The sequence below is a fragment of the Suncus etruscus genome, chromosome 3 (assembly GCF_024139225.1).
Source record: "Suncus etruscus isolate mSunEtr1 chromosome 3, mSunEtr1.pri.cur, whole genome shotgun sequence".
NCBI lineage: Eukaryota > Metazoa > Chordata > Mammalia > Eulipotyphla > Soricidae > Suncus > Suncus etruscus.
This window is the reverse complement of record NC_064850.1, coordinates 164,021,944-164,035,350: the sequence shown is the minus strand read 5'-3', so window position 1 is coordinate 164,035,350 and position 13,407 is coordinate 164,021,944. Positions and strand designations below refer to the sequence as shown.

General features: G+C 43.9%; 1 pseudogene; it reads right to left on the bottom strand.

The window, feature by feature from the left end:
- Positions 1 to 12,958: 12,958 nt before the first annotated feature.
- On the bottom strand, positions 12,959 to 13,038 carry LOC126005483 (uncharacterized; annotated as a pseudogene).
- Positions 13,039 to 13,407: the final 369 nt, after the last annotated feature.

The window sequence follows — 13,407 nt, the reverse complement described above, 5'->3', positions numbered from 1 at the left end:
AGACCAGTTAAAGTTGAATTAATTCAGTTCCCAGTTGAACTGTCATTTCACTCTGTTCTCTTTGGACCTTTAAGCCACTGTGTCAACATAGATCAGAATTTAGACGTCAGCAGTAAATATTAGACCACTCTTTTGCATGGTATTTGCATTTCTTTACCTGCTTTGGTTAGTGAGTCAGAATTACTTCCAAGTAAAGGAGCCAAGGTCTCATAAGGGGGTGTGTAATAAAGATCCCTGTTTTCCAGATAGACTCATTCTTACCTTAACCCTGGCCAAGGACCTGTGGTGGTCCCAGGGGCTGACACCAACTGTGTCAGTAGTATAGTTAGGACATAGGGCTGTCATAGGTGGAGGGAGGAAATCCTGTCTCAGAGAGCAGTTTCATACTCATCACTATCTGGTCTGTTCTAAGCCTGGAAGATGACCCTTAGGCCCTGGCACACATCCCAGCACCTTCTGCCAGGGATAAATGGAAAGTATGGCCACACTGGCCCTTGGCCCCAACTGAGCCCCTCAACTCCTGTAGAATTGCCTGCTCTGATGTGTTCATGTAGTTAGTTACCCCCTGAAGTTGATGAGGACATTCTTTTGGGACATTGCCTCTGCTTTCTGAGCACACTCACATTTATGGGACCTAATTGAAGAACAGGAAATTGTTACTTCTCAGTTTGAGACTTATTTTTATTTTGACTTTGTGAGCCATGCAAGTCTCCTGTCTCTGCAGGAAGTTTCCAAAAGCTGAAGGTGAGTAGTAAATCGTTGTTTAGAGTTTTATAATGTGTTTTAATACCTACAGATTTCTGGCTTCATTTTATATCTTTATATTAGTATTTGTTTCATTATTTCTTTCTCACCTACATATTGTCTAAGCTGCCTTGATGTATTTTGTTTGCTTTTACATGGCCTTCTGGTGTGATGTTAGAGTCACTGTACTTGTTAAATATTCAAGAATTGTGTGACTCCATTGTTAAATAGATGCTAGCTAGAAATCAGCCAGACTGGGAATATTTACACCATATATACTGGCAAACCTTGTAAAATACCTTATTTTCTTCCAGAAAACTAGTTGATAGTTATACTATGATTTGTAACTTTTGGGGGAAAAGGTAATCCTAGTAGGTGTGGTTTTTTTTCAAAGTATTTTGCTTACTTTTTAAATTTTTTTTTTTTTTTTTGGTTTTTGGGCCACACCCGGTAATGCTCAGGGGTTACTCCTGGCTATGCGCTCAGAAGTTGCTCCTGGCTTGGGGGACCATATGGGACACCAGGGGATCGAACCGCGGTCCATCCAACGCTAGCGCAGGCAAAGCAGGCACCTTACCTTTAGCGCCACCGCCCGGCCCCTACTTTTTAAATTTTTAATCGTTGATGAACTGAAACTGTTTGGAACCCAAAATGTTTCAAGGATAAAATAAAGTTTCTTGGGGGAAATCTCCAGAAGTTGGGGGATCTCAGGGTTACACCAGATATTCTCAAGATTTGATGTAGTTCTGGTTGATTGAACTCATGACCTTGGACATACAAGGCAAACAGTTCACCCCTTTGACCCATCTCCCTGCCCATCAAAGATAGATAAATTTATGAGATTGTTTTGTAATTGATGGCAAGGAAAAAATCAGGTGCATCTGAACTGTGCTTTCTAGTCAACTTGGCTACCATGCATCTACTCTGTAAAGGAGCATATTTATGTATGTGGGTGTGTTGAAACTACATTTCTGTTGATCCCATTTTTGTTTGTGTACCAGGAATGGAACTCAGGCTCTGACACACACGCAGCACACTCTGTTCCACCCACTGAGCTACTTCCCCAGTCCTGCAATCACGTTTTAAGTTGAACCCTAGTAGAGCTAAGATTTTGGTAAACCTAGCAGTATTAGAAGCAAGTTAATATCCCATTCAATGTGCAATCGTTGCTAAGGGACCATTCGATGCAAATTAGAAGTAATAATAGCACTGGCTTAAAAGGGCAAAGAATTAGGACTGGGAAGGGAAGTGGATCCCTGCAGGGGATGGGATTTGGCTATGACAAATGCTCATACAAAACTCTTCTTTCTGCTTCTGTTTGGGGACAGAGAGCCAAGGGGACAGTGTGGGGACAAAGAGAGCTGCCTGTAGTCCCTGCTGGCAGGGCCCCAGGCTCTTCTGGTCTTGGCTTCCCTTGCGAGAAGTGCAAACAGCTAAGGAAGGCATGTTTGTTATCCTGAGGTGACAGTCTTGCAATCTTGGACTTCAGCAAAGCACATAAAGGAGGAGGAAAAGATCCGCTGACAGTAACATGGTAATCCCTGAGCCACAGACAATACCACTGAAGTCAGCTGGAAAGAGCCCCCAAAGCTGAAGATCCCCGAAAGGCATTGCAACGGATGGTTCATTGCCCAGGGAAGGATCTCAGTGACGCTACACTGCCAGGTGCTTCGGCTGTGCTAACAAACACTTTCTTCCATTATTAACCTTTTCAATCTTTTCCACAGATAAAAAGTGAAAGCATCAATGGATAGTCACTTGCTCAATGCATTAGAGATACAGCTAGGATTTGAGCCGCTGCTCTCAACCTTTCAGATCAAACAGAAAGGATTTGTGTGCATGGTGACAGAGGTAGAACATGGAGCCAAGAATTGGTAAGTACTAAAATGCAAGATGGTGATGGTGGGCAATGCCAGGAGCCAGGTATAGGGTGCTGGTAAGTAGCATGAAAACAGTAGAAGAAAGACCAATGGTTGATTGAAAGGTGTGGACAAAAGACAGGGGACCTAGAGTCTTGAATCAGAGGCAAACAAAAGTCTCCCAAAAAACCTAGGTCCTACCCAGATCTACTATGTACGGGCTATTTTGGCTTAGATTCAGCTCATTCAATGCCAGCTCTGTACACTGAAGGCAGACTCTGGTGGAATTAATAGGCTGGGGTAGTTCATGAAAGGACCAGCCTACCCAGGTCACTGTCTTCCTCCCTGAAGCAGCTGAGTGTGCAGAGAGAGCCCATGCCAGTCTAAGGAGCTTTCTAGAAAAGACCATACTGAGCTAACGACCTCTACTCTAAAAGATGAGCTATTGGGAACGGGGTGGTGGATGCCTTGCCGGTGCTAGCCTAGGACGGACCGAGGTTCGATCCCCCAGCATCCCATATAGTCCCCCAAGCCAGGAGAGATTTCTGAGCACATTACTAGGAGTAACCCCTGAGTGTCACCGGGTGTGGGTCCCCCCCAAAAAAAAAGATGAGTTATCATACCAAAAGGGGACCATAGGAGGCTGGGGAATTGGAGAAGTTCATAAGAAACAGGAACAGTGAGGAACATTCAGGGAGGGACTCTGGGCACCTCCTTGTAAATGCTACAGGGTGAGCTCTGCAGTTTGGGCAGCTGAAGACCAAAAGCCTTGGCGCTTGCTGAGAACTCCATCAGGTTTGATCCCTGATACTGCACCCATCTCTAGTAAACATCGGAACCCACTAGGACTGATCTCAGAGTGCAGAGCCAGGTAGGGCCCCAAACTCAAATGGGTGAATCAGTTACCACAAATTCACCAGGCTGGCTTATATTTGTGGGAGGTGGTGCTCTGGCCAAAGCCTTGACTTCTGCTCAGTGGCTTTGGTGTTGGTCCCACAGCTTGGGAAGTGAACTTTGGAGATGCCAGCTGAAGACATCAGCCTTTCCCCTCCCTGCCCTCTCACAGGACCCATCTTCAAGAAATCGGTTTCTCTCTTTTTAAAGCAGTTTTATTGAGATATAATTTACATCCCATAAAATTCACCTGTTTAAAGTGTAAAACTCAGTGGTTTTCAGTATACTTAAAGAGCTATAAATATACAGCCCAATCTAATCTTGGAACGTTTTTATCACCTGCAAAAGAAACTTGCCCCATTTGGATTCACTCCCCATTCTTACCCCCAGGCCCAAGCAACCATGATCTAATTTCTATCTGAACAGTTTTATGTGCTGGGGAAATAGGGTAAATTTTGCAAACCCAGCTCCTGCTCTGCCCCTGGGGTGAAGCAAAATACAAGAGAATTGGACAATTTTTGTGCATAAGCTGATGTTAAGTGCTATAAAATAAAAAACAACAAAAAAATAATGTTATAAGATACAATTACCTATTGCTTATTATGCTTCACCATGTTCTGGGAAAGAGCAGTTTGGAGTCACTGGCAGATGTGCTAATCCATATTTCATATAATACTGGCACAGCTGCCCTTGAGTAAGTTGGGTAAATGTGTATAAATGATTGAATTTTTGTGGGCCACACTCAGTAGTGCTTAGGGCTTATTTCTGGCTCTGGGCTCAGGAATTAGTTTTGGTGAATTTGGGAAACCATATGGGATGTTGGGGATTGAACCTGAGTCTGCTGTGTGCAAGCCAAGTGCCCTCCCTTTCTGCTATACTATTTCTGGCCCTGAAATTTTTGTTTTTGTTTTTGTTTTTCGGCCATGCCCATTTGATGCTCAGGGATTACTCCTGGCTAAGCGCTCAGAAATTACCCCTGGCTTGGGGGGACCATATGGGACACTGGGGGATAGAACTTGGCTAGCGCTTGCAAGGCAGACAGACACCTTACCTCTAGCGCCACCTCACCGGCCCCCCTAAAATTTTTTAAAATGAATTTTCTTTTTCCCTGAATTCTACATATTGATTTAACTTGTTCCCCTTTGTGCTTCTTAGAATATGAGCTGCTCTTTGACCAAACAGACCTCATAATGAAGGTCTTACCCCAGGTGAGAATGTTCCACATGACCTCCCCATGCATTTGGACCTTGCCTGTGGCAGAGTATGGACATATCCCACCACCCCACCCCACGCCAGATCTTTCTTTCCCTTGCTTTCATTTCTGTTTTTGATCGAAGGGTTCTCTCTCTCTCTCTCTCTCTCTCTCTCTCTCTCGGCCACACCCTTAGCAGCACTCAGGAGTTACTCCTGGCTCTGTGCTCGGCAGGCTTGGGAACCATATGGGATGCCAGGGATTGAACCCGGGTCTGTCTTGGGTTGTCTGCGTGCAAGGCAAATGCCCTACCACTATGCTAAAGCTCTGGCACCTCAAAGCAATAGCAATTTCTCTCTGCTGGGCCATTTGCATCAAGATGCACATAAGTTGGACTTTTTTTCCCCATTTTCCTGATCCCTCTCTTTGATTACACTTTTTCTTCATATATAGTCCACCAACTCTGATTCTTTTTTCAGAAATTTTTTTGATGGCATTTACTTCTCCCTTTGTGAGTTTCTCTTCTTTTTTTGTGACAGAGCTCAACAATGCTTGGGGCATTGTTTGGTGCCCAGAATTCCTGTGTATAAAGCCTACTCTTCACCTAATGTGTTCTTTCTGGTCCATGAGTTCCCTCTGGAATCTGCTCTGGGCAGGGCTTTATTTCTGCCATACTTGTCCAGTGTTACCAGCCATGATCTCCAAGTGACTTATTCATAGCTGATGACTAATCTCTCACAACTGATCAGTTATACTTCTTGCCTTCTGGAAATGCTTTCTCCTGGTGTCTGGAAGAGCATGACTTAGGCTCATTGTCAGCCTCACTTTATCACTTACCTGTGCTGGCTACCACTCCTCCTAACTCCACTATGTCTAAATAATAGAGAATCCTAAAGTTTGCTTCTCTACCTCTTCTCTCCTCAGCCTGGGACACTCTCCAGGTGATCTAATCCAGGCTGGTAGGTACTTTAAATACTTTCTCTGAGGAATTCCAATTTTTTTTTCATCCCATTTTTTTCCTCAACCCATCCCATTCTAATGCTGAGAGCTGAAGAGAGTTGTTTATGAAAATACTGGGGGTGTTTGTGATTTTTAGCAGCTCCTCACCAGGGACCTTGTTGTATCTATTTTCTCTCTTAGTTGTCATATCTGGCCTTTGAGTATTTTTTTGGAGAGAGTTTTGTTACACCTACCAATCTCATGGCTGGCAGTACTCAGGGTGCCAAGGATCAAAACTCAGGGTAATTGCATACAAGGCAACCACCCTTCAAACTGAAATATCACTTGGGACCAAGTCTTTTCATTTATAATTTTGAGTTAATATGAAATATCTAAAATGGCCTGTGTCTAAATTTTTATTTGTTGTATGACATCCCATTATTATTTAATCATATTTTGAAAAGTCTATTCTTTTCATTTAATTGATTTGGCCTTTGCCAAAAAAGTCAGTTGGAATATTATGGAATATTATGCAGCTGTCAGGAGAGATGAAGTCATGAAATTTTCCTATACATGGATGTACATGGAATCTATTCTGCTGAGTGAAATAAGTCAGAGAGAGAGAGAGAAAGACGCAGAATGGTCTCACTCATCTATAGGTTTTAAGAAAAGTGAAAGACATTTTTGCAATAATAATTTTCAGGCACAAAAGAGAAAAAAGCTGGAAGTTCCAGCTCACCTCATGAAGCTCACTGCAAACAGGGATGAGTTTAATTAGAGAAATAACTACGTTTTGAACTATCCTAATAATGAGAATGTACGAGGGAAATAGAAAGCCTGTCTAGAGTACAGGCGGGGGTCGGGTGGGGAGGAGGGAGATTTGGGACATTGGTGACGGGAATGTTGCACTGGTGATGGGTGGTGTTCTTTACATGACTGAAACCCAGATACAATCATGTATGTAATAAAGTTGGTTAAATAATAAAAAAAATAAAAAATAAAAAGCAAGGCTTTAGGGGCCGGAGAGATAGCATGGAAGTAAGGCATTTGCCTTGCATGCAGAATGTCGGTGGTTCGAATCCCGGCATCAAAAAAAAAAAAAGTCAGTTGATTATATTTGTATGTGAATAATTCTAGCCTTTCTAATACATTCCATGTCTTGTGGCCTTAACTATCATTTAGAGACTAGTGGTTTTCTGATATGCACGTCTAGACTAGACTTTTCCCCTGAAGTTCAGATTTTTTTTATTGTAAGAATTTATTCAAGAGACAAAATTGATTAACATATTGAGGTAAACTAACATAACATAATATAGTAACATAACATATAATATAATTAATATAATATAATAATACATCTAAGTCAAAGAACATTTCTGATTAAAACATAATTTTTTTATCGTAATGGCTTACATTATTAGAGGCATTTTATTTTTTTTTCACAAATCTTACACAGTGATATTTAAGGTACACAGTGACTATAAATGAGGGCCTTTCCTCCACCAGTGTTGTCCTCCCTTCATCCCTGTTGTTAAGCATATATCTCTTATCTCCCTCCTTTATCCCCCAGAATGCTAGTGTAAATAAAAGCATATGTGCGGGCCCGGAGAGATAGCACAGCGGCGTTTGCCTTGCAAGCAGCCGATCCAGGACCAAAGGTGGTTGGTTCGAATCCCGGTGTCCCATATGGTCCCCCGTGCCTGCCAGGAGCTATTTCTGAGCAGAGAGCCAGGAGTAACCCCTGAGCACTGCCGGGTGTGACCCAAAAACTAAAAAAAAAAAAAAAAAAAGCATATGTGCAGTTCCAGATATTTTTACTAGTGGTTTCTTTTTTTTTTTTGGTTTTTGGGCCACACTCAGTGTTGCTCAGGGGTTACTCCTGGCTGTCTGCTCAGAAATAGCTCCTGGCAGGCACAGGGGACCATATGGGACACCGGGATTCGAACCAACCACCTTTGGTCCTGGATCGGCTGCTTGCAAGGCAAACACCGCTGTGCTATCTCTCCGGGCCCACTAGTGGTTTCTTAAAGGTTGCAGGGGTCTTCAAACTACAGCCCATGGGCCACATATTGTATTTATTTCCATTTTGTTTCTTCACTTCTAAATAAGATATATGCAGTGTGCATAGAAATTTGTTCATAATTTTTGTTTTTACTATAATCTGGCCCTCCAACAGTCTGAAGGACAGTGAACTGGCCCCCTGTTTAAAAAGTTTGAGGACCCCTGGTTTAGAGTCAAAGGAGCACTGTAAAAACAAGGTTAGAGTGGCAATTATCGTTTGCATGGGCCCACCAAAGTATGGGGGTCATGGAAAGGAAAAACTTTGGCCTAAGTACACGAAGATGAAGTTCAGATTTTATATAACACACATGTATGTACATATATGCTGCTCCCTTTGTACTTTATTTGAATGCCTCATAGAACTCTCAAGTTAACCATATACAAATTAAATATGATTTCTTACCCTCTAAACCACTCACCCAATATGTTCCTTTTCCCTACCGCATGCCAAAATTCTTGACATCTCAAATAGTGTTGGGGTTGTAGTGTTTCCTTTCCGTGCAGTCGAGACTACCTGGTCCCTTGAGCATCATGCAGCCCTGGTGACCCTTAAACACCCCAATGTGACCTAAGAAATTCCTGGAACTGCAAACTCAAACAACTCCACATTCTCAGATCTTTGTATATAACGACCAGTCCAGTTGGTCAAAGATCACTGAAAGGGGCCTCTGGGGCCACTTGGGAGATGACTCTCCTCCAAACACTCTTGATTTTCTCACTCACTTTTTAATTGAATAAAACAGGAATTTAGGGGCCGGCGAGATGGTACTAGAGGTAAGGTGTCTGCCTTGCAAGCGCTAGCCAAGGAAGGACTGAGGTTCAATCCCCCGGCATCCCACATGGTCCCCCCAAGCCAGGGGCGATTTCTGAGTGCTTAGCCAGGAGTAACCCCTGAGCATCAAACCGGTATGGCCAGAAAAACCAAAAAAAAAAAAAAAAAAACCACCAGGAATTTATTGAAGCTGAAGCAATACTCTGCAACTGAGTTACATTCTGGCCCCTTTAATTCTGCTTGAAAGCATGTCAAGAACTCAGCCATTTCTAGATAGCAGCACTTGACCAAATACCCTCACCCATTGCCTGACTGACTGCAGTAGTCTCCTGATTGGTCTCCCCAATCTTCCCTTGCTTCCTGGGGTCTGATCTGTTCAAAGCATGCCATGTCACTTTTACTTTATTTCCCCCAGCATTTTCCACTGAATTTATAGTAAATGCCAAAGAAGGCATAGTGAACTGTACCGAACCTTACCTGCGACATCTCTCTGTCCTCACTCTCTGTTTTGCTTCCCTATGCTGCCACTGTGACCTCTTCTCTGCTTTCCAAACACCCTCCCCAGCTTCCAGGCCCAACTCCATCTGCCAGGAATGTTCTCAAGGTCTATACAGAGCCTGCTTCCTTCTCTTTTTGCTCAAATGTCCCTTCTTCCTGGACTTTTACTGACAAAACCACTTAAACTCTTCCTTGCCCCTGGCACTTTTTATCCCCATTACTTTTCTCAATTCCTTCTCTTCTCCTCTTCTGATGTAAAATTCAATTATTTGTGTGCTCCATGAGGCAGGGATTTATGGTCTTTGTTCTGTTTTAGTATCATGAGCTATGTCTATCCTGTTTACTGAAAAAGTTTGCTGATTGCATGAAAAAGTGCATGAAAGCAGGTGGGGCTTAAGAGATCAAAATAGGTTAAGCACAGGCACTACAAGTAGAAGGCCTTGTTTGATCTCTTACACCACACAGTTCCCTGAGTATTGCTGAGACCCTGGAACAGTGCTAGTTGTGGCACCTACAAAAATGGGGAGAGTTCAATATGCTGTGGTGTATTTGGGTGTGTGCATGAGCATCTTGCTTGTGGGCAGTGGGATGAGCATGCGTCTTGGTGTCTTGGTGAAGAGGGGCCTTTCCTCAGAAGAGCAGCCACAGGCTTTCCCTGCCCTGTGGGCAGAACAGAAATTCTCTAGTGGTTGTTGTTTGGTTGAAGTAGGCCTGCAGGAATGAGAGAGCTACCCGAGGCCTGGAGTCAGGTGGGATTGTAAGAAGGTGGAGGAGGCAATGCTGCTGGGTGCCCTGTGATAGAAGATGCTGTGGGAGGCACCACAGGTCTCGAAGGAGCCCATCTCATGATGTTAGAGAGGCCCCCAAGAGGGGCCCCACCATGAGTATTTAGTTGCAAACAAAGGTCACATATCCAGCTCCATCCTGGATATTCTTCCACACACGCTTTAGCCTCAAGCTGAGAGGTGCTGGAGGGCAGGAATAGGGACAGGTGTGTCACCAGATTTCTGCCCATTCCTGACACCTTAAGAGGAATTGGCCAGACCGGGAGGAGGGAGTGTGGCTGGTGTCTGAGGTCTGAGCTCTGCTAGAATCTTACTGAGGTAACTGAAGGCCGCTTGCTTTATGGGAGATAACAACGTGTTATGTTAACTAAGTGCAGCATCAAAGGAAAAATAAACAATGTTTTGAGGACTGAAATTGGGAATCTAAATACGTGAAGAAGAGTGGAGCTCTCTGTGCTTCCTGAGAGTGCTTTGCTCAAGATATGGTGAGATAAAAAGGCAGAGAACTTAATTTCATTAAAAGATTTCACAAGTTGCTCTAAGGTTTCACAAAACAGAATCAAGTCCAGTATGCTCCTGTGGCACAGAAGCCTTGTGAGAGGATGTGGGTCCCTTGTCAGTTCAGCACTGTTGGTTTTACAGGGACACTCCCCTCAGGGGGATAGCCCTGGGTTTGAGTTCCTATCTCACCCTAATTGTGTGGGATACCCTGGGTCATGGAATTATAGTTTTTTGGGGGGGCTTTGGGTCACATCCGATGATGCTCAGGGGTTTCTCCTGCTTATGCACTTAGAAATTGCTTCTGGCTTGGGGGACCAGATGGGATGCTGGGGATCAAACTGAGGTCCTTCCCTGGTCAGCCGTGTGCAAGGCAAATGCCCTTCTGCTGCGTTATCACTCTGGCCCTGGAATTATAGAATTTTTGAGCTAAACATGTGAATTGGTTCAATTCTTACTCATACACAAGATGAGACTGACTTAGAAAGGTAGAGAATTTGGGTAGGATCACACAGCAAGTTTGGTATGGGGGCAGAGTAATATCTCCACAAGATGTCGACATCTAAATCTCCAGAGCCCATGAATATATTCCCTTCAGTCTCATAAGGGACTTTGCAGATGTGAGTAAGAACTGAGAGATGAGATTATCCTTCATGGATAAGGGTCTCCAAAGATAATCAGGCAGTCCTTGGAAGAAGGAAGCAGGGGCTGGAGCAATTACATAGCGGTTGGGTGTTTGCCTTGCACATGCCTACCTGAGACTGATCCTACTTCGATCCTCTAGCATCCCATGTGATCCCCCGAGCCTGCCAGGATTTTTGAGCGCAGAGCCAGGAGTAACCCCTAAGTGCTGCTGGGTGTGGCCCCCAAAACAAAACAAAACAAGACAAAACAAAAAAAAAAAAAAAAGAAGGAGGAGGAGGAGGAAGCAGATTCAGTAGGGAGAGATAACTTGAGGCAGAGGACAAAATGATGTGGTCATGAGCCAAGGAATGCAGATAACTTCTTTTTTTCATCTTTTTTAAATTTTTTTGGTGAATTTACTTATGGATCTTCTCATCTTGCTCAAAAGCTTTAGTCATTACAATCTGGTTGATTCATTGAATGAATAACTTTGAAGAACTGAGAATGGCAGAGAAACTCACTTGTGAAGGAACATAGTTCTGCCCACGTCTTTATTTTAGCTCACACTGAATTAAGGATTTCTAGAACTAAAAGTCAAGAAATGCATCATTTTGAGAAATTAAGTTTATTAGTTAACAGAAGCCATGGGAAACTGAGGCACGGGTACAATATATGTCCTGACACCATTTCCCATGCCCTTCTAGAGCAATTTGAATTCTGAGCACCAGGCAGCATCTTGATTCTTGGAGAAGATGGGAAGCCCTAAGTCCCAGTGCAAACTCTGCTGGGACAGAGAATGACAGTTGATTGCCAGGAAATAGCAATCAGGGGCACTATGAGGATTAAGAAAACAAGACAGACATAAGAGAGAAAAGCATGGGGTATGGGGACTCACAGCCTCATGGACTGAGAACCCTGGCTACCCTTAATTACAGTATTTATTGTTTAGAACTAGTAAACACAGGAAGAAGGGCAAACATTAACAGATAGTTGCTTATGTATGTGAACCTAACCCAACTAGGTATTTACATATCAATGGACCTAGAGTAGCTAATGCAAAAGTCTGAATTAATTCTCCTGGGAGAGGTGACAGATAAAAGAGAGAATATAGCGCGCACGCACACACACACACACACACACACACACACACACACACACACACACAACAACAACAGGACATTCCCATCACCTTTTTAGCTAAGCATATATATTTCTTGGATATCTATATATCCAACAGATGATGGTCTCTTGGACAGACAAAAGGGGGCAACTCTCTCCAGAGCATGTGGCCAGCTGAGATATGTTTCAAATAGGGACAGCTGCCAGGGTGAGATCTAGAACCAAAGTGACCAGCTCCAGAGTGGTGAGGCCATCAGGGTTGCTCTGTGTAAGAGGGAGATGTGATTTGGAGGTGGCTGAGATGTCCGCTGAAACAGATCGCTGGGATCTGATGCTGACAGGTTTGCGCTCAGCAAGAAGGAGTGAGTGTAGCAGAGGAAAGACTCCTCTGCAGGGATATTGAGAGCCCATTATGGTCAGGGAATGAGACTGGGGAAGATGCTCAGTAGCAGCAGGTGGCAACCCAGGGCTTGGTGGGGAGGTTGAATGATCAGAATTCCTTCCCCTTCTACTTGGACATCTTTTTGTTTGTTTGTTTTTGGGTCACACCCCGCGGCGCTCAGTTCAGGGGGTTACTCCTGGATCTATGCTCAGAAATCATTCCTGGCAGGCTTGGGGGACCATATGGGATGCCGGGATTCAAACCGCCGTCCGTCCTGTGTTGGTTGTGTACAAGGCAAACGCTTTACCACTGTGCTATCGCTCAGGCACCTACTTGGACATCTTTAAGAACTAAAGTGGGGCTGGTTGGAGCGGCAGGCAGGGAGGCCATGAAGGCTGTGTAGGACAGTTGAAATGAGATGTAAGCTGACACTTCTCATTGTTCTCAGGAGAATTCAGTAAAATCACAAAAATAAACAAATAGTACCCAATTCTGCTATCTGATAGCTCTACCCATTTTAATGCCTCCTTCTAGGAGCTCAGTGGTGCTTAATCTTGACTTAACCCTGGAATGACCCGGGGAGCTTTGAACAATCTTTGGGTGCTCTACACACGATCAGAGAAACTTCTCTAGTCACATACTATAGAAATGATCCCTGAAAGTATAGTTTTTGAACAATCTTTGAGTGCCTGGTTCCATCCCAAAAACATTTGATGGATTTGTCTGAACAGGCACTGTTGCTATAAGCCTTGCTTATTGTTTGTGCACAATTGCATCTCTCCACATCGCCTGAGCTAGATCCATGGGTCCACAATCTACACATTCACTTGGGCTCATGGCTGTTGCCCCTACACTACCCACTCCGTTTCTGGCACAGAGGATCATGGGTCTGGGCCTCTTTCTCTAAGTATGAAAATACCACTGTCCACAAAAGCCTTTGTCCCAAAAGTCTTTACGATCAGGTCAAGACCTCTTGTGACATTCCACAAAGTGGCCAAGGGGGAGCCGTGTCCCTCTTGTCTTCCTGAGACAGGGTCTCA